The following is a 20,852-nucleotide window of genomic DNA, read 5'->3' as shown; positions in this document are numbered from 1 at the left end:
TCATACTTCACTGTGTGGTATCATCTCATTGGTTTCATGCATGTCATGTTGGGTGTTTTCCCATTCAATTGCAAACATTGTGTGTGACGGACATGGGTTCATTTGCTTCATGAACATTGGGGGTGTGACATGTAATTTCCATTTCCATGTGGGTGAATGGGTTACTAGGTAGGGCTTTTTGGCTGTGGAGGCTGACCATAACGCACATGATTGGGGATTGTGAGGACCTGGTCGAGGGTGCCCCTGGTGGCTGGGGGGTGGTGGGAGACATGAGTGGGGGCCTGGTGGAGGCTGCCCCTGCACTGCTGGGGGGTGGGGGTGGTGGGAGACATGAGTGGGGGCCTGGTGGAGGCTGACCCTGCACTGCTGGGGGGTGGGGGTGGTGGGAGACATGAGTGGGGGCCTGGTGGAGGGTGCCCCTGCACTGCTGGGGGGTGGGGGTGGTGGGAGACATGAGTGGGGGCCTGGTGGAGGGTGCCCCTGGATGGTGGGGGGTGGGGGTGGTGGGAGACATGAGTGGGGGCCTGGTGGAGGCTGCCCCTGCACTGCTGGGGGGTGGGGGTGGTGGGAGACATGAGTGGGGGCCTGGTGGAGGCTGCCCCTGCACTGCTGGGGGGGTGGAGGTGGTGGGAGACATGAGTGGGGGCCTGATGGAGGCTGACCCTGCACTGCTGGGGGTGGGGGTGGTGGGAGACATGAGTGGGGGCCTGGTGGAGGGTGCCCCCGCACTGCTGGGGGGTGGGGGTGGTGGGAGACATGAGTGGGGGCCTGGTGGAGGGTGCCCCTGGATGGTGGGGGGTGGGGGTTGTGGGAGACATGAGTGGGGGCCTGGTGGAGGCTGCCCCTGCACTGCTGGGGGGTGGGGGTGGTGGGAGACATGAGTGGGGGCCTGGTGGAGGCTGCCCCTGCACTGCTGGGGGGTGGGGGTGGTGGGAGACATGAGTGGGGGCCTGGTGGAGGGTGCCCCTGGATGCTGGGGGTTGGGGTGCAGGGGGACATGAGTGGGGGCCTGGTGGAGGCTGCCCCTGCACTGCTGGGGGGTGGGGGTGGTGGGAGACATGAGTGGGGGCCTGGTGGAGGGTGCCCCTGGATGGTGGGGGGTGGGGGTGGTGGGAGACATGAGTGGGGGCCTGGTGGTGGCTGCCCCTGGTGGCTGGGGGTTGGGGGTGGTGGGAGACATGAGTGGGGGCCTGGTGGAGGCTGCCCCTGTTGGCTGGGGGGTGGGGGTGGTGGGAGACATGAGTGGGGGCCTGGTGGAGGGTGCCCCTGGTGGCTGGGTGGTGGGGGTGGTGGGAGACATGAGTGGGGGCCTGGTGGAGGGTGCCCCTGGATGGTGGGGGGTGGGGGTTGTGGGAGACATGAGTGGGGGCCTGGTGGAGGCTGCCCCTGCACTGCTGGGGGTGGGGGTGGTGGGAGACATGAGTGGGGGCCTGGGGGAGGCTGCCCCTGCACTGCTGGGGGGTGGGGGTGGTGGGAGACATGAGTGGGGGCCTGGTGGAGGGTGCCCCTGGATGCTGGGGGTTGGGGTGCAGGGGGACATGAGTGGGGGCCTGGTGGAGGCTGCCCCTGCACTGCTGGGGGGTGGGGTGGTGGGAGACATGAGTGGGGGCCTGGTGGAGGGTGCCCCTGGATGGTGGGGGGTGGGGGTGGTGGGAGACATGAGTGGGGGCCTGGTGGTGGCTGCCCCTGGTGGCTGGGGGTTGGGGGTGGTGGGAGAAATGAGTGGGGGCCTGGTGGAGGCTGCCCCTGGTGGCTGGGGGGTGGGGGTGGTGGGAGACATGAGTGGGGGCCTGGTGGAGGGTGCCCCTGGTGGCTGGGTGGTGGGGGTGGTGGGAGACATGAGTGGGGGCCTGGTGGAGGCTGCCCCTGGTGGCTGGGGGGTGGGGGTGGTGGGAGACATGCGTGAGGGCCTGGTGGAGGGTGCCCCTGCACTGCTGGGGGGTGGGGGTGGTGGGAGACATGAGTGGGGGCCTGGTGGAGGCTGCCCCTGGTGGCTGGGGGGTGGGGGTGGTGGGTGACATGAGTGGGGGCCTGGTGGAGGGTGCCCCTGCATTGCTGGGTGGTGGGGGTGGTGGGAGACATGAGTGGGGGCCTGGTGGAGGGTGCCCCTGCACTGCTGGGGGGTGGGGGTGGTGGGAGACATGAGTGGGGGCCTGGTGGAGGCTGCCCCTGCACTGCTGGGGGGTGGGGTGGTGGGAGACATGAGTGGGGGCCTGGTGGAGGGTGCCCCTGGATGGTGGGGGGTGGGGGTGGTGGGAGACATGAGTGGGGGCCTGGTGGGGGCTGCCCCTGCACTGCTGGTGGGTGGAGGTGGTGGGAGACATGAGTGGGGGCCTGGTGGAGGCTGCCCCTGCACTGCTGGGGGGTGGGGGTGGTGGGAGACATGAGTGGGGGCCTGGTGGAGGCTGCCCCTGGATGGTGGGGGGTGGGGGTGGTGGGAGACATGAGTGGGGGCCTGGTGGAGGGTGCCCCTGGATGCTGGGGGGTGGGGGTGCAGGGGGACATGAGTGGGGGCCTGGTGGAGGCTGCCCCTGCACTGCTGGGGGGTGGGGGTGGTGGGAGACATGAGTGGGGGCCTGGTGGAGGCTGCCCCTGGATGATGGGGGGTGGGGGGGTACGAGACATGAGTGGGGGCCTGGTGGTGGCTGCCCCTGGTGGCTGGGGGGTGGGGGTGGTGGGAGACATGAGTGGGGGCCTGGTGGAGGCTGCCCCTGGTGGCTGGGGGGTGGGGGTGGTGGGAGACATGAGTGGGGGCCTGGTGGAGGGTGCCCCTGGATGCTGGGGGGTGGGGGTGCAGGGGGACTTGAGTGGGGGCCTGGTGGTGCTGCCCCTGCACTGCTGGGGGGTGGGGGTGGTGGGAGACATGAGTGGGGGCCTGGTGGAGGGAGCCCCTGGATGGTGGGGGTGGGGGTGGTGGGAGACATGAGTGGGGGCCTGGTGGAGGCTGACCCTGCACTGCCGGGGGGTGGGGTGGTGGGAGCCATGAGTGGGGGCCTGGTGGAGGCTGCCCCTGGATGGTGGGGGGTGGGGGTGGTGGGAGACATGAGTGGGGGCCTGGTGGAGGGTGCCCCTGGATGCTGGGGGGTGGGGGTGCAGGGGGACATGAGTGGGGGCCTGGTGGAGGATGCCACTGCACTGCTGCAGGGTTGGGGGTGGTGGGAGACATGAGTGGGGGCCTGGTGGAGGCTGCCCCTGGATGGTGGGGGGTGGGGGGTGGGAGACATGAGTGGGGGCCTGGTGGTGGCTGCCCCTGGTGGCTGGGGGGTGGGGGTGGTGGGAGACATGAGTGGGGGCCTGGTGGAGGCTGTCCCTGCACTGCTGGGTGGTGGGGGTGGTGGGAGACATGAGTGGGGGCCTGGTGGAGGGAGCCCCTGGATGGTGGGGGTGGGGGTGGTGGGAGACATGAGTGGGGGCCTGGTGGAGGCTGACCCTGCACTGCCGGGGGGTGGGGGTGGTGGGAGCCATGAGTGGGGGCCTGGTGGAGGCTGCCCCTGGATGGTGGGGGGTGGGGGTGGTGGGAGACATGAGTGGGGGCCTGGTGGAGGGTGCCCCTGGATGCTGGGGGGTGTGGGTGCAGGGGGACATGAGTGGGGGCCTGGTGGTGCTGCCCCTGCACTGCTGGGGGGTGGGGGTGGTGGGAGACATGAGTGGGGCCTGGTGGAGGGTGTCCCTGGATGGTGGGGGGTGGGGGTGCTGGGAGACATGAGTGGGGGCCTGGTGGGGGCTGCCCCTGCACTGCTGGGGGGTGGGGGTGGTGGGAGACATGAGTGGGGGCCTGGTGGAGGCTGCCCCTGCACTGCTGGGGGGTGGGGGTGGTGGGAGACATGAGTGGGGGCCTGGTGGAGGCTGCCCCTGCACTGCTGGGGGGTGGGGGTGGTGGGAGACATGCATTGTTGATCAGTAGTGCAAGGTGACATGTGGGTTGGCTGGGGGGCATGCCCATGGTGGATGGGCTGCCTGCGGGACATGAGCAGGGGTGCAGGGTAGTCCCCCGTGGTGTGGGCTGCCTGCAGGGGCCGTGGAGGTTGTGGAGCGTACACCTTGGAGGACCCACACGGCCAATTCACGTGTAGTACTCCCCAGAACCCCTGAAATACACATACCCTGCTGAAATCGCGTGTGGAACTTCCCGCGCACCCCTGAAATACACGTACCCTGCTGAAATCGCGTGTGGAACTTCCCGCGCACCCCCGAAATACACGTACCCTGCTGAAATTGCGTGTGGAACTTCCCGCGCACCCCTGAAATGCACGTACCCTGCTCAAATCGCGTGTGGTACTTCCCGCGCACCCCTGAAATACACGTACCCTGCTGAAATTGCGTGTGGAACTTCCCGCGCACCCCTGAAATACACGTACCCTGCTCGCACTGGGCCAATCGCGTGTGGAACTTCCCGCGCACCCCTGAAATCCACGTACCCTGCTGAAATCGCGTGTGGAACTTCCCGCGCACCCCTGGAATTCACATACCCTGCTGAAATCGCGTGTTGTACTTCCCGCGCACCCCTGAAATACACGTACCCTGCTGAAATCGCGTGTGGAACTTCCCGCGCACCCATGGAATACACGTACCCTGCTCGAACTGGGCCAATCGCGTGTGGAACTTCCCGCGCACCCCTGGAATTCACATACCCTGCTGAAATCGCGTGTGGTACTTCCCGCGCACCCCTGAAATACACGTACACTGCCGAAATCGCGTGTGAGACTTCCCGCGCACCCCGGTATACACGCACACGTAATTTTTTGTCAGCGGGTGGCCATGTTTGTGGGTACCCCTTTGCACGTCATTTGTTAATTTGTCCTGGAGGGCCACAGTATAGGACATTCTTCATGGCTGTATATAGGTGCTATTTGTTGGTGCACCTTTTGGCGCACATTTCTTCCAGGCGCAGAGACGCTACCGCCTGCTTTCTTGTGGCGGTCGTGTTTGTGCCTGAGCGCTGGTTTGAGCGTGCGCTTTTTTGCCCTATTCTATTCCATGAACACGTGTTGTAGGCGAGCGTGTGGGCGTTACGCGCACTTGTACCCTGTACTTCCCCCGTGACGCCCACGTTTTGGCAAGTTGTTCCCCATTCCGAGTGTTACGCCCCGTGTTCCGCCTACTTTTGTTGCGTGCGCCGCGCTATTTGCGATTTTCGCTGTGGCCTGTGCGATTTTCGCTGTGACCTGGCGCACGCTGTTAGATGGCCTGTGCACTTTTTTTTCGCACATCCGATGATTTTCTCGCGCACGGCCTTCCATGAATCGATGTGCGCTGCTTTTCGTGCGATTTTCGCACTTGCACTGCGATTTTCACTATTCCACTGCGAATCGCACGTTTTTGCCCACTTGCGCCGCGCTAATTATTCCATGAATCGGCTTGAAAGTTTCCTCATGGACTAGTGCTCCCAATCTGTTAAAGCAAAGAAACTGAGTATAAGAATTTAAATAAATATAAATACAACAGGAGCCCATATGTAAACATAAGGCATGGCAAACTGGTGACTTACTTGTATACAGGAGGATCTTTTCAAATGATGAAAAAGGTCTGCTTCATCCACGGATCGAGCCAGAGCCGCAGCTGAATGTCCTTTCTTTCTTTTTGTGCTTGTTTTTATATTTTTTTATGGAAAATGACATCACTCGCGAATGACAAGCAGGTATAAAGTTTCAATGTTATGTGGGCAATGATGTCACACGAGCATTCGCGTTAGACGTCGTATGTTTTATTTCAAAAATAGAAAGTAAACAATGCGAGCGTGTGCGCCTCAAAAACCCAAAAATTGGATGGCATTTACCTGTATTGTTAAACAGAGCCAGTATTTAGATAACAGCTAATTTTATGTATGGAACCCTTTTATATGAAGAAAACTCCTTTGGAAAAATGGCAAAATATGACTTCAGGTAGAGGCAAATGGTAAGATCAGTATTTCACAAATATTACAAGATTGTGATTATTTAAAATTGACTCAGAATGTTAAAAAATAAAGTAAATTGGTACATACAGTTATAGAAAAAGCTTTTTAAGTCTTGATTAGGCGGATTATCCAGGTTAATGACTCACCATTGTCTACTTTCAAATATAAAACAATGTTGTTTAAAGTGTGTATTGTTTTTCTATTGGCTGACCCATGTTAATTGGGTGTACAATCTAATACGTCATCAGGTGTATCCTTCCTATATTTCCTATATGCCTATCCAGCAATATCAAGATTAGAAAAAAAACAACAGTTGACAGATGAAGGAGTATTCAAACTATTTTATAAGAATGGACCCATATACTAATCTTCAGTTATTCCTAATGGAGTCATAGTATGCAATTTGTTTATCCAAAACAATTCCCTTTTGGCCAGTAATTTTGGTAGGTTACCTCCTCTGTTTAAAGGACGTAGAACTTCCAAGATTACAAGTCTCATTTGTGAGACGTTGTGTTTCATGTCCCAGAAGTGTCTAAATACCGGGGATTTACAATTTTGTGTCCTGATGCATGATTTGTGCTCTGTCCACCTGTCTTTTGCCTTTCTGTTGGTTTTACCAATGTAGTATTTGTCACAAGGACAACGGATCGCGTAAATTACATTTTTTTGTATCGCAGGTGGCAACATTTCTTAGAAAGATCTTTTTTCCGGTGTTTGGATGCCGGATGTCGTCTCATTTATTAGATTGTTACAATGTTGACAATGTAGGCAAGCAAAGTTGCTTACTTTAGGTTTGCATAAAGTCATCTGTGATGATGCTTTTGGTTTTTCAGCTCTGATCAATTGATCTCTGAAGTTCCTTGCCCTTTTGTATGGCATCATAGCTGGATCAGGGAACAATTTTGTCAAGGTACTGTCAGATTTAATCAGGTCCCAGTTCTTGTGTATAATTCTTTTGATTTGAAAGCTCTGGCTAGAGTATTTGAGTGTTTGGATCAAGCATTTTTCTTCTTTCCTTGTGTTGCCTTGGAGTAATATGTCCCTGTCATGTGCTTCAGTTCTTATGATAGCTTTGTGAATTGTTTCTGGAGGAAAGCCTCTATCTAAGAACCTTTTTCTCATGGTGTTATATTCATCCTGCAGAGTGTTGGTTTCAGAAGTGGTACTTTTAAGTGGAAAAAGCTGACTATATGGTCGGTTGTCCTTCAAATGTTTTGGGTGATGGCTTGTGTGATGCAAACAGCTATTCACATCTGTAGTCTTTCTGTAGATTCTAGTTTTAACTGTAGCACCTGTTCGTTCTACCGTCACATCTATGAAATTAACAGATGGTTTTCCAACTTCGATTGTCAAGCTAATTCTTTCGTTGCAAGTATTCAAGTAGGTCCAGAATTCAAACAGTTCAGTTTCCGTTCCTATCCATATCCCAAAGATATCATCAATATATCTCTGCCAGCATTTTATCTTGTCCTTCCAAAGTGGATTATCCAACACATGGGTTCTTTCATAGTGATACATAAAGATATTGGCATATGATGGGGCCACTGAGGACCCCATAGATGTTACTGCAATTTGAAGATAATATTGGCCATTATGTCTGAAATATTTGTTATATAGTAATATATTCAATAATTCCACTGCAAAGATTTATTGGATATTGACATGTCTGTGTGCGAGTAAAAACGATTTGAATGCTTCAATTCATTCAGAATGGGGAATTGAAGTATATAAACTGTTCACATCCATTGTGAAAAGTAACACATTCTCCTCTGTAAGTTGTAGTGATTTGAGTATTCTCAAGAAATGACTTGTGTCTTTGAGATATGTGGTGGTGGCTTGCACTAGCGGTTGAAGTACTGTGTCAAGATAAATAGCAAGCGGTTGAAAAATGCTATCTGTCCCTGCAACTATAGGATTGAAAGGTGGGTCATTCAGGTTTTTGTGGATCTTTGGGAGCCCGTAGAACACCGGGGTTACAGGGTGTTTTTGAATAAGATAGTCTGCTGTTTTTTCAGTGATCCAATCCATTGTCACCACTTTGTCAACAGTTGTTTTGATGATGTTCATGATTCCTAAAACTGGGTCATTATCCACTGGTGTGTAAGTATGGGTATCTTCAAGGAGTCTGGAGAAACCAATGTCATAGAGTGAAGTGTCAATCAGGACTAGTGCACCGCCCTTATCCACCTGTTTTAAAATAAGAATATTGTCCTCGGCCAGTTGTTTAAAGAGTTTCAGATGATGTTTCCAGATGTTACATTTCTTAGGAAGGATGAACTTGAGGCATTTCAGATCTTTAGTTGTCTTTTGTTTAAACAAGTTTATTAGAGGGTGGTTAACCTGAGGGTGCAAATTACTTTTATTTTTCATCTCTAGGTATATAGATCTAGCTGGTGGTTGTATGTTATCTTCAATGTTGTCGAAGAATACCTTTAGCTCCATTTTGCTAATCAACTTAAATAAGTTGGCTTCTTCTTCAAAGAAGGAAGTAGAATTGGTGGGTATACAAGAGATCCCCAAATTCAATGTTTCCATTTGTGCTGAAGTAAGAGGTTTAGATGAGATGTTGATGACCAGATGGTGTTTTATTTCTTTTTCTGGTGGAGTTTTCTTCTTTCATCTTCTTGTTTTCCGTCTCCAAAAAAAGGGCATATTTGCATCTTACCCGTTGGCCTGGTGGTGGGATCTTCTAGTTGACCTGGGCTCAAAGTACTTGTAAAGATAGTAGCAACTGCGGGTATAGGTCTTTCCTCCAGTTCTCCACTCGTTACCTCGCTGCTATCTGTGTTGTTATTTGCTGCGGTTGGTTGCCTCGAGGGTTTCCTTGGTGCGGGTCAATTACTTGCGTAAAACTCCTGCCAGGAGTAGGCGATGTCTCTGGTGTAATCCAAGGTATCACAGCGAAATTTTCTAATTTTTCCCTGTTCTATGTCCTGTTTATAAGACGCCAATTTGGCATTGGTGTCCTCCGAAATCTTGTTTTTAATTCTGTATCCGTCTTGAATTTGGAAAATTGAATTGAGACCACATCTATTTCTTCTTGTTAAGTGTTGACTGATTTTGAGTGTCTCCTCAATGGTTAGCAAAATCAGATCTAATGAGCATTTTTTCAGGATATGTTCCCATCTGATGACAAATTCTTTGTTCTCTTTGCAAAGAGTTGGCCTAAGATAGATCCAAAGGCCTCGTGGGATACGTTTTGCTCCATAGTATTGCGCGAGAGTTGTGGCGTGAAGCTTTTGCGATATTTAACATCTAATTAGACGTTCAAGTTTTTGTATTAATCTTTCTGGATTGTTATCTGTCAATGTTTCTTTGCTTGTATCTTTAATTAAGCCCAACATTCTTGTGGCTTCCTCATCTGAAAAGACCAGAGTAGTGGCTGCTTTATCTGTGAGTGAGCTAATAGTTGAAAATGACATATTACATTTTTGGGTGCTAGTGTGTTGTATTGATACCAACCCACAAAAGTGGGAAACTAATGTCTATATTATTGCCCTGTACGTATTTATGAATGGCTAAAGCTCATTGATATAGACTGAAATATTTAGGGCAAATAAAATTCAAGTACTCTTAAGATGGGTTCCCCAGAGACATAAATCAATTCCTATGTCACTAGAGATTCCTATCGGGCCTGTTAGTCTTGCAAGAGGCGGCCCTGCTGCCAGTGATAGTAGTCCAGTTTTGCTGAAGCAGATTGAGTGCAGCATTCCCTTTAAATCTATAATCCAAGAGTTTAGCGTGTCTATCCAGTTATAGAAGCAATATTGTCATCCCTCCAACCCCTCCCCCGGTTTTTTCTCGGTATCCCCGGATGACACCATAGGTTATTTATACAATGCTTAATACCCAAAGGTTTCTAAGCATGTACCCGGGTATCGAACCTGTGTTGCTCCATGTCATCTTGTTTCCAAGGTGAGCACGTTGCCCCTAAGCTATCCTCCCGATGCTTTGTGTGAAAACTTTGACCCTCACACAACTTGAGTGAACTGTTTTCTTCACTGTTTCTCAGGCGCCAAATTCCTTTATCTGTTTAAAATGTAAGCATGTTACTTTAAATTCAGGATAATGTTTTCTCATGTCTTGGTTATTGGAGAATGCCATTACACACCCCATTCCAAATGTGAAAGAACATGTTTAAAAACGGTCTTGAAGTGAAATGGTGTAATTAGTATGTGGCAATTGCCGGAGGAAAATAGCTTTAAAGTGAATATTCTCTTAATATGTCGTGTTCCTCCGTTGCTGTAAGTAAAGGTGCAGTTGTCTCCATCGATTACAGCGATCACACCAGGCAGAAAGGCTGAGCATCAGTATTCACAGGCAGCAGCTAAGTGTCCTGGGAAGGATGAACTGTATTTTAATTATTCGTTAAGGTCAAAGAAACAATGCGCTATTTTAGGAAGGGGGCTAATCCCAGGCAAACGCCAGCATAGCCCTAGTCATGGAAACAGTAGGTGAGCTACCAAATATATGCTCGCTGTCAACGGCAGAGTATGGCTGAGAAAGATAATAATATTAATTGACAGCGCGTTGAAAAGGAGTGCAAACGACTAACACTCTATAGTAATAATATATGCACCGCAGTCGCATACAATACACTATAGGCAACTTCTAAATAAAAATAAGACACTCATGTTCAACAAAATTAAATTATTTGTCCATTAGAACTTGAACAAATGTTTAAAATTATAAAATATGGTTACATATTTGAAACTAAGTAATCATTTTTATATGCTATCATATGGCATTTATAACGCGCCTATACACAAGTGTTTGAAGGCACAATGAGGCAAGGGAGGGGGAACAGAGGGAAGACAGGGACAACGATCTTACTAGGCCAGGTTTCATTCGGACCGCAAGTGCAGGGGAAGGGAGAAGGGTAGAAGTGCGCATGGGAAGGGGGAGGGGACAGTGCAGTACATGGGAAACATAGAATAAATAAATCAATAACTAAAAGTACGGCCAGCTGGTGGCAAGGGTAAGGGCATACATCAGGTGTCAAGTGCTGGTAGGGGACTGTAGGGATACAGAAAACAGTCCCCAAGTGCAGAGGTTGCCAGGGAGGAAGTGCAGGTGTGCAGCTGGCGGGGGAGGGGGAGCTGGGTTCGAGCTTAGAGGGGACCTGGGCCCATTTTGAACTATACTCGGGTGTTCCTTTCTCAAATGTCATGCCGAGATCTAATGTCACCATTTTCGGAGGCATGACTGTCCCAATTAACACTGTAAACTACCCTGACTGAGGGCGAAATGCGCCAGTCTGCAATGGCTGCCGATTTCAGCATTCGGTGGTACTCCAACAGGCATGCTCAGGTTGCCAGTCAGAGATCACGAAAACATGGTAATGCCACGTTCCGGAATTAATTAATAACTGCATTAATGCAAAATATGTACAATGAATATGACTCTATAATTTTCTAATACATCAAAATACTCCAGAGGGTCATGCTTGTTTCTTGAGAATGTCGAAAACGGCATGTTTCTCTTAGTGGTAGAACATGAACACAGACAATAAATAGACTGTGTATTAGATAGGAGTTCTTGTCAACTTTATATGTACAGTGTGTGAAGTGCCATTTCACAACTACGGCTCCTTTTTGAGTCTGTTCTTGATCATGTATCATTTGCCAGGTGGTACCATTGCACTGCTTAATGGCTGCAATACGTATGCTAATCCTCAATACTCCCAGTCCTTCCGTCTTATCACAGTCCATACTAAATGGAAGGCTTCCTGTCTTCCTAAACGGAGTATACACCTCCACACCTCCTTATACTCTGCCTGTGTTTTTATTATTCTTAGAGAAGGAGGCAACATAGCCCAGAAGGGAGAGGCAGGGAGGCCGTAAGGACGGTGGCAAGATGGTAGGACTTGGAGCAAGGAGTAATATCAAAAATAAGCTGCCCATCACCTCTTATCCCCTTTACTCGTCTCAGTCCTTAATTAAGTGAAGGCATAGCAAGCAGTGTCTCTCTACACTTCTGATGAGTTAATAAACCAAAGTAAAGCTCCAAGGACCCGTGTGTAAAATGGCTGTTCTTAAACTACTCGGAAGGAGTGCTTGGTTCTCTGCACGTTTGCTCCTGTGACTGCCATTTACTCCTGAACGCAGCACTGCGAGCGCTGCTCTTGCTGCCTGGCCGCTTCCTGGAGGGGGCGGGGCCTACTCCCATCACGTGACGGATCACGTGATTATCTCACTCCTCATATTGCCGGCACAACCGCCCTTGCGGCGTTAAGCCCTGGAGGCAGTAAGGGCTGGAGCCGCTGTTTGGCTGTTCGGCTGTGAGTATCAGGCCTACTGCTACTAACACTGTGTCCATCTTAAGCTACCAGGGTACGGGGTGGAGAGTCGGACTCTGGCAGCTCCACTAGCCGCCGGGCGTTCCCAACCCTGCAACAGAGTGTTTTCTTCAAACTCATTTTCCTAATTGTGGATATTCTAAATAATTATGTTTTTAAGCTGACGTAATCAGAATTATTCAGAGGTTGCGAGCTGTTCTCCCCTCCGGGTTTAATTCATACACATTCCTTTTGGCACAACTATAGTATAGAATGTTTTGGTTTTTATATTAGCCCTGTTCGCAGCCATTTTTTAAAATAAATAAATAAATAAATAAATAAATAAATAAATAAATAAATACATTTTTTTGGGTGTTTCCGCACCTTAGAGGTTGCAAGTTGTTCTCCCCTCAGGGTGCTCTTTTCTCTATTCCAATATTTTCTAATAAATTTCTTTTCCGGGTTTTTTTCTCTTTTATAATATGCCCGCACTTAGAAGCGGGTTTGAAACTGCGGTGAGTCAAGTTAATAAGATAGTAAAGGACCAATCAGGCTCACTGACTCATTGTGAGGCGCTCATTAGTATTGACCACATCGAAAATATGGCGGCCTCGATGTTATTGGTCGAGAATATAAATAAAAATTCTAACACTAGAGCTGAAGGGAGCCCGAAGGGACATCCTACCATAGATCCTGCAACTTTGAATGTTGTAACGTTGACTGAGGTAAATGTGGACATACCAGATATAGAGGATACGGGGGCTAATAGGGACATACCAGACTCTAGACAGGAACTTACAGATGAGGAATGTCTTCAACAAAGTCGAATTGGTACTAAAAGGGTAGTCCGGTATCATGCGTCCACTCCCCTTCAGAAGAGGATTATTACTGGGAAATTACAGGCAGGAGATAATCAATGCTTGGAGTCTTTGATATGGAAGGGGAAACAACCGTGTGGAACTCTGCAATTCACGCATATTTCGCCGGCAACATTTATCTTTGGGAAGGATAATAAGGATAAGGTGCAATGTGCCCTCGATTCTCCTCAGTCGGGGAGCTCTAAGCAGGATGGTGGGAGGGACCAATTTAAAGAGACCCCCATCTGTTCTAAGTATAATCTTAACCAGCCCATTGGAGAGAGTGATTTGGATGATTCCTTCTTTACTACGGCAGATGCTACAGGTCATCTGCTGAAAGAAATTGTTGATTTAGAGATACCAGTAGGTAGATTTGTGTCCAAAGACAAGGGGGTGAGGAGCTTATCAGAGGGTGCGCCATTTGATACACTCTCACAAAATAGAAAAACTCCTACAATGTGGAAACAACAAGAGGGTAGACACCTTTCCCCTATTAGACCGATCACAAAGACACTTATACTACCTATATACACTAATACCAGTCATACCCAAACTGATAAGGAAAGGGATTACTTACCCATAACTGTAGATAAAGCTACCGACCCTCAGCAAACCATATTGGAAAATCTTGGGGTAGCCGAAGATAAACAGGAATCTCCTGGTTTGAGAAGGGAGGAGAGAGGAGATCACCTGATATCACTTCTATCCAACCTACACATTAGTTTGAATTTGGCCTTGAAAACCCTAGGTGAATCCCAAGAGACTATTGGGTGCTCTATGGTAGGGCAACACGCGGCTTTTAACCAATTGGTGACTCGTCTGGCTTTCTTAGAGGGTATAGTGGAGGCTAAGAACCTTAATGAACAGACTACTAAAGAAAAGAGTCTATTTGAAAAATATAGAGAGGAACAAGATACCAGGTTAAAGACCATGGATGCTAAGATTACTACTCTGTTGGAAGTTATGCTTACAGGAGATCGCCCCACCTCGTCAAATATAGGGGTAGAGGATCAAGTCTCCCAGGGAATAGGAGATAATAAAATCAATAATGAAAACTATGGGAAGGAACTGTGCTGTCCAGATAGTCCTTCGGTCCTTCTGGATGCCATAATTATGGCAACAGAAGGGCCCACTCAGGAACAGGACAGTGAAAAGTCCAGCACTCAGATGCAGGTGAGAGAAACGATAAAAGAGGGGGAATGTCTAAACATTAGTAGTGAGGGCTGAATAACCTCCCAACATAATTCTTCAAAAAAAGGACAAAAATGTAATCAAAAGAAAAAATACAGAGAGGAAAAATTAGCAGTCCAGGTATTAGAAATAGGTTCTAACATGAATAATGATGTAACAGCTCCAGTAAATAGCTCGGACTATGATATAAATGAGACGCCCCAATCCCCTGTCGGTAGACGAAAAAAGACAAAAAAGCAGCCTAGGATGCCCAAAAAAAGCAAAAACATGCCTAACATAAAAATTAAAGGCAGAAATGCGAATCTCAAAGGTATCAGAAATATCCCGTCTCAGGAAGAGCCTGATGATAGGGGGAGCCACAAGGCTTCTAATAAAGAAGATGGTCAGGTTCGGGGGAAGCCTAGTATTAAAGACTCCCTGCCCAGGGGGGACACTTATACTGACCTAAATACAGAGGAGAATAATATACTAAAAGTTGGCCTTGAGCGCATACAAACTAAACAAACAAAGATGACAGCTTTCGGTAAAATAATTAGTACTAAACACGCTAGAACATCCGTAGGCACACAACAAATTGGGCACCCTATTATTTCCCAAGAAATTCCAGTAGTAGCATGTCCCAGTACTTCCCCCTTACAGGGGCTGATGGTGTTAGCTGAGAAGGGGACTGAATTTACTAGTAATAATACGGGAGATACCCCCCAAGATACATATCTTTCCAAAACCCAAGAACCTCAAGAAACGGCTGTGTTTAAAGCTAGTACTGACCATATAAAGAAGCAATCTATTCCGGCCGAGCACCCTATAAAGATCTGTACAGGGAAGATACTGGGTTGGATCAATAATAACAATACAGACTCGCAGATTTATTTAAATAGAACTTACCTTCTAAATCTGTTTAAAAAGATTCCCTTATTACGAGCAATAACAACAGATGATATAGACTCCATCTTTCTACCTAATCATAATAACCATCGTATGGTAAGTTGTTTTCATTCAGCGATGGTAGCAGATATGGTACGTGCTCAAGAAAAGAATCTCAACTCTTTGGGTTATGAACTAACTACTTTAGTAAATGACAAAGAGGTTGATGAGTTTCTTCAATATAAGGAAACAGATAACAACCAAATTCAACAAACCCCACAATCAGGTAATAATAAATTAGAAAACTTTGGTCCAGGGTTGGCATTAATTTCTAGCCTTCTAAATAGTGGCCATGATTGGTCATGGTTACAGCCAGCACTTAAAACCTTGGAGATATTCAGACAAGATAGCGGGCGTTCCTAACAGCTCTAATATAGATGTGATTTCCTGGAATTCATGCGGGGGAGCACATCTCGACATGTTTTTGAATAAAAGGGATAATTATGTGCACCCCCGTATATATTTTTTTCAGGAAACCATGATGCTGTCTGATATACATATAGAAGGTTTCTATACCTTTTCTTCTTTAGCATCGCGCGGACCTTTGGGCAGACCTAGTGGTGGTCTGATTATAGCCATTGATCGTAATCTGGGGTTTCACGGGGAGGTGATCTTTAGGAGTGATTGGCTTTTGGGCATCATTCTCACTTCGGAGAATAGGGTTGAACCGATTCTCATGCTGAATCTCTATTGGAACCCGTTAAAAGTGGCGATTGATGAAGTGGAAGATACTCTCAATATGATTCTGGGAGGATGGTTCGAGAAAGGGTTTGGCAATCGTATTATCTTGGGAGGGGACTTCAACTCGGCCTGCGCTGATGGTTCCATATTAAATGAAAGGGGGGTGATTCCTAGATTGCTCCCACCACATATTAAAAGAGGCATACGGTGGGATAATTATCTTGACCATTGGGACCTGGGTCTTTTGGATCACGCTTGGGATTGGAATTTACCGAAATTTACTTGGAAAAGAGGAAGCAATAAGTCTAGAATCGACTTTTTCTATGTTTCGAATAGCTGGAAGCAAGCCTGTGGAAAATTGACACTTATGGAGGTGGAATTGGGTGATCATATTCCCTTATGTTTTTCTCTTTCCATTCCAAATGTGGGTAATTATATTAATCCCACGCTGTGTGGTCCCACGCTGTGTGGTCTAAAGGCTGGAAATAATGGGAGAAGGGTTGTATGGAATAAGAAAATAATTACGAAATTCAATAACCTGGTTTTGGGTAACCTATCCAGTAGGTCGCCTCATCTTACTAGAGGTGAAGATATAGATTTGGGAGGATTCTACTATAATACTATATTGTCATGTGTCTATAAAATTAGTAGCACCAGCGATAGGGAGGTCATAAAACCTAGGATGAGGGTGGGCGACCCTAGAATCCAAACCTCCAAGCGTAATAAATATAGTGAAATCAAAGCCTTGAAGAAAATGTCCATTCCCTTCATCGAATTTCAGCTCAGAAAGAAAAAAATTGTATTGAAACATAAAAATCTGATCAAATCACTGAGAATGGATCAATATCATGAAGCACATCAATTGATGATGCATAATCTTTATAAGGGCAGAGACGTTAAATTTTGGGCAAATATTAACTCTATGCTCAAGCCTGCAAAAGACAAACTTGATTGCCCGATCCAAGCAGAAGTGTGGAGTGCTTTCTATAAGCAGAAGTTTACTTTACCTGTTGACCTTACAAGAGAACAGGACCTGGATTTAGGTCCTCCCATGGTGGAAGACTGTGGGTGGGATTTAGAGGACATCAAGTGGGCCATTAACAAACTTAAACCTTCTAGAGCACCAGGCCCGGATGGCATTCCGCCCTTCGTCATAAAGACATCCCCTGGAATATGGGCTGATTTGCTCAAACCAATATTTGATGATATCTTCAAATACCATACTATTCCTAAAACCTGGGCCCAGAGTATTATTGTCCCTATATTTAAAAAAGGGGACGTTCTTTGGCATTCTACTTTTAAGGGACATCAACAAATTTACTAGAAGGGATGCCTGCTTCAGTAAATTCCAGGTTGGCTTTAGAGAAGGTTTGGGAACAGACCTGAACGGAAATATTTTGGCTCACTTAAGAGATACAGTCCATCAAACTAAAATGGGCGAAGTCTATATGGCTTCCTTGGATCTCTCTAACGCTTTTGACGGGGTCATTAGAGATAGATTGTGGACCAAAATGTTAGCAATGAATTTTCCACGTAAGACTGTTCAACTCTTGGCTCTATTACATAGAAATACCTCTGTCAGGGTGCGCTTATCTTACGAAGGCTCCCTTTCTGATCCCATTGAGACTGAGGTGGGGGTTAAGCAAGGCTGTTCACTTGCACCCACGCTCTTCAACCTGTACGTCAGCGATGTGGAGGATATGTGGCGGGTCCCTCCATCACTCCCGTTAGGATGGGAAGTTTGGTTATTGAGTGGATGGCCTTTGCGGATGATTTCATTCTTTTCGATCGGACCCCACGGGGTCTTCGCAGAAGGATGGATATTTTCTATCAATATGCTATGATGAATAATCTTTCCCCCAATGCATCTAAATCTCGAACGATTGTAATTTCTAAGAAGAGAGTTGTTAAATCTTATGTTTGGAAGATGGGGGACAATCCGGTGGAACAAGTGCAGGCCATAACATATTTAGGCTATAATTTTTCTAACAACTCTAGCCTAAAGAGGTGGAAATCGAGTCTCGCAGAAAAAGCGTCTAAATTAAAGACTCAAATGACATTTTTGAGGGTTCGAGTATGCACATTTTCGCTCCTACCCATTAGACGCTTCTATCTAGCTAAATGTGAGCCGGTTCTCTTATATGGTCTGGATATCTGCACCAAGGATATGAGTTCCTATTTAAATGTGGTCCAGGGAAAATTATGGAAGGAAGTAATGGGCCTTTCCATGGCAATCCCTAATGCCATTATCCGGCATGAATTATGTCTTGTCTCACTTAAAGCGAGATATTTGTGGAGACAGCTTTCCTTTTTTAGAAAAATGAATGATTCTCTTACGAATACCCTGTATGAGCTGTTGAATAGGGTGATCAAATCTGGGTCAGTTCAATCAATTAAGGGATTCAGCGACAGAATGAATTCTCTGCTATATACTTTAGGCTCTAGTTTAGACGACTTGGTGCAACGACCCGACCTAGTTAAGAAATTGTTATTCAAGGCGGATTGGGTGGATACAGTCAATAAAATAGAGTCCTATGCAACTTATAAAGAATATGCTAAATTTGTACATGCAAGGGAATGTATCCCCGTTAATTTACTTAGATTCCCCTACTACAGGGCGAGAACCACATTTATGCGTTTTAGACTCAACCAGATGCCGACCCTAGAAAGAATTCATTATTGGATACATAAAGAAAAGGTGCCTAATTATATTTCACCTAGTCTTACATGTCGCTTTTGTGGAGAAACTGACATGTTAGAAACTCTCAAGCACCTCGTCTTAACATGTGTCCATTTTGGGTCGAAACGAGCTCTATTCCTCACCGATAGATTTGATGAGGATTTAGAAATGTCAAAAAATTTGTTCTGGAGTCGCTGTATGTGGGGTGTTAACATTTCTCTAATTCTAGCTTTGAACTCATTGCTCCAAAATATAACGGAGGAATTGGAAGCCAAAAATAAAGAATTAATTGTGTAGGTAAATATAGGATACAAACGGGTAATGATATTAACAAGGTATATAACTACTATGTAATCTGATTTTAGGGCTGGGAAGGAATCTTTTTAGAATTTTTGTATATGCTGATGTCCTTGATGTTTTAGATGAAATTTCTTGCTTTGTTTCTTCGTTTTGTATGGTATGGTATGATAACCATCTTTTATATTAGTGCATTCTTATATGCTTATGTATTGGTTGTATGAAAGGTATACATGTGTTTTTTTTCACTTGTGGTATATGTTGTATAAGGTTTTATGCAAACTAATAATACAACAATAAAAATAACAAAAAAAAAAAATGGCTGATCCAAACCCTGAAAAAGAGCTGTAAACATCCGCTCGACAAAGAATGGCAACAGACCGAGGCAACACTGTTGGAAGTTGTAGCGGTCCTTTATGCCACATAGCACAAACAGTGCTGAGTAACACGAAAGAGGTAAAACTGCATTATACACCCTTGCACGAAAAGTAGCAGAATTACCCCTTTAACCTCAAGTGAGATGAGAGCTCACCTGTCTACCACCAAGTTAATGGTCAGAGTAAATATTACGCTGTACAATTAATGAACCCAATGGAACAAGCTTTACAGTTGGAAAGGTAAGACATGTCATAACCTTGTATTGTAATGTAGTTGTCATTTAAATGGTGCCATGTCCCTATTTGTATGGCCTCAATGTGCTTTGTGGCTGGAACACCCTCGGGGAGCAATGGGGACATTCTAAGAGTTTACTTTAACATGTGTGTGTGCATTCTGCCAGGTTAGGACTTAGGGGAGCTGGCTGGGCTGTAGTAAGCAACCCGGATGTCAGGCACGTGGTCGGGTGCTGTCAGCATTTTGTACGGCTGGGCTGTAGTAAGCAACCCGGATGTCAGGCACGTGGTCGGGTGCTGTCAGCGTTTTGTACGTAGGTTGTTGCTGTATTCTAATGGAAGGAGTGTTGAGGCACGTCAGGGGTTGCAATGTGGACGACTGTCTGAGCTGCTAGACCAGATTTGACATAACCATAGCTGCATTCTAGAGTGCATGGATGGGGAGCCATGCCTGCGGCATGGGGCCACAGACATGGTGTGATTTATACTCACCTTAGACACATTTTATCTTCGTGTCTTTTTCCTAGGTCTCTCATGGTGACGGACTTGTCACTCAAGTGCATCTTCTGGTGAGGTTAGCATGCTGCCTTAGGAAGGGCCTGGCTCGTGGCAAATATTATGTTCAATATGTAAATAAGTAAGCTAAATAGATCTTGCCAATGGCCTAAGACCAATTGGATCGTTTCCTGTCCCCAGCAGTAAGAACTGTCTAAGTGTGTCTTAGTGCATCTCTATTCATACCCACAAAGCCTTTTAAGTGTGCTCTGTGCCGCAAAGTCCAGTTTCAACTGGCTCATTTAATTTCTACCTCCAGTGTAACCTATGGGTTGAGCATTATGAGTGCTTCGGTAATCCCCTTGATAATTAGGTAGGGCCAACCAACTGAGTGCGTGACCGTACCTGTCCCCAATTCCAAAATGTCCCGCTACCATTGCAACCTCTATCGATCCGTCTGATCAAGCATTCCATCCGAACACTTTTAATTTGCCCCTTCCAAGGTGTGATTAGATTTACAGGTGTTGTCCAGTAACCGGCTTTTGCCATTGAAAGAGTTGGAGGATCCGGACAGGGGAAGTGAAGGGGGGTATGAGGTGCTTGATGTAGGATCATCTGTGGGGTGGGTGTAGGGCAAGTTTATCACAGTGTGTCACTGTGAACGCTGCCAGCAACCACAGTGGTATGAATGAGTGGGTGTTGTTTTGGGTCTGGGCCAGAACTTGTGTGTGAGGAGCAATCAAAGCATAGAGTGGAAGAAGGATTTCAAGAGGAGGAAGGAAAATGACAGATTTTGAGAGCCTTTCTGAATGCAAGGTGATTGGCGTCAATGATGTAGATGTGGAGAGGCAGAGAGTTCCAGATGGTGGGAGCCTGGCCGGAAAAAGAGGATCCAACCAGTCTGGTACAGTTATACTGGGGGATAACAAGGAGTAAGGCTGTG

This window comes from Ambystoma mexicanum, chromosome 3p (assembly GCF_040938575.1).
Source record: "Ambystoma mexicanum isolate Mex_15411 chromosome 3p, UKY_AmexF1_1, whole genome shotgun sequence".
NCBI classification, from domain to species: domain Eukaryota; kingdom Metazoa; phylum Chordata; class Amphibia; order Caudata; family Ambystomatidae; genus Ambystoma; species Ambystoma mexicanum.
The sequence above is the reverse complement of the archived record's forward strand: the minus strand, read 5'-3'. Positions refer to the sequence as shown.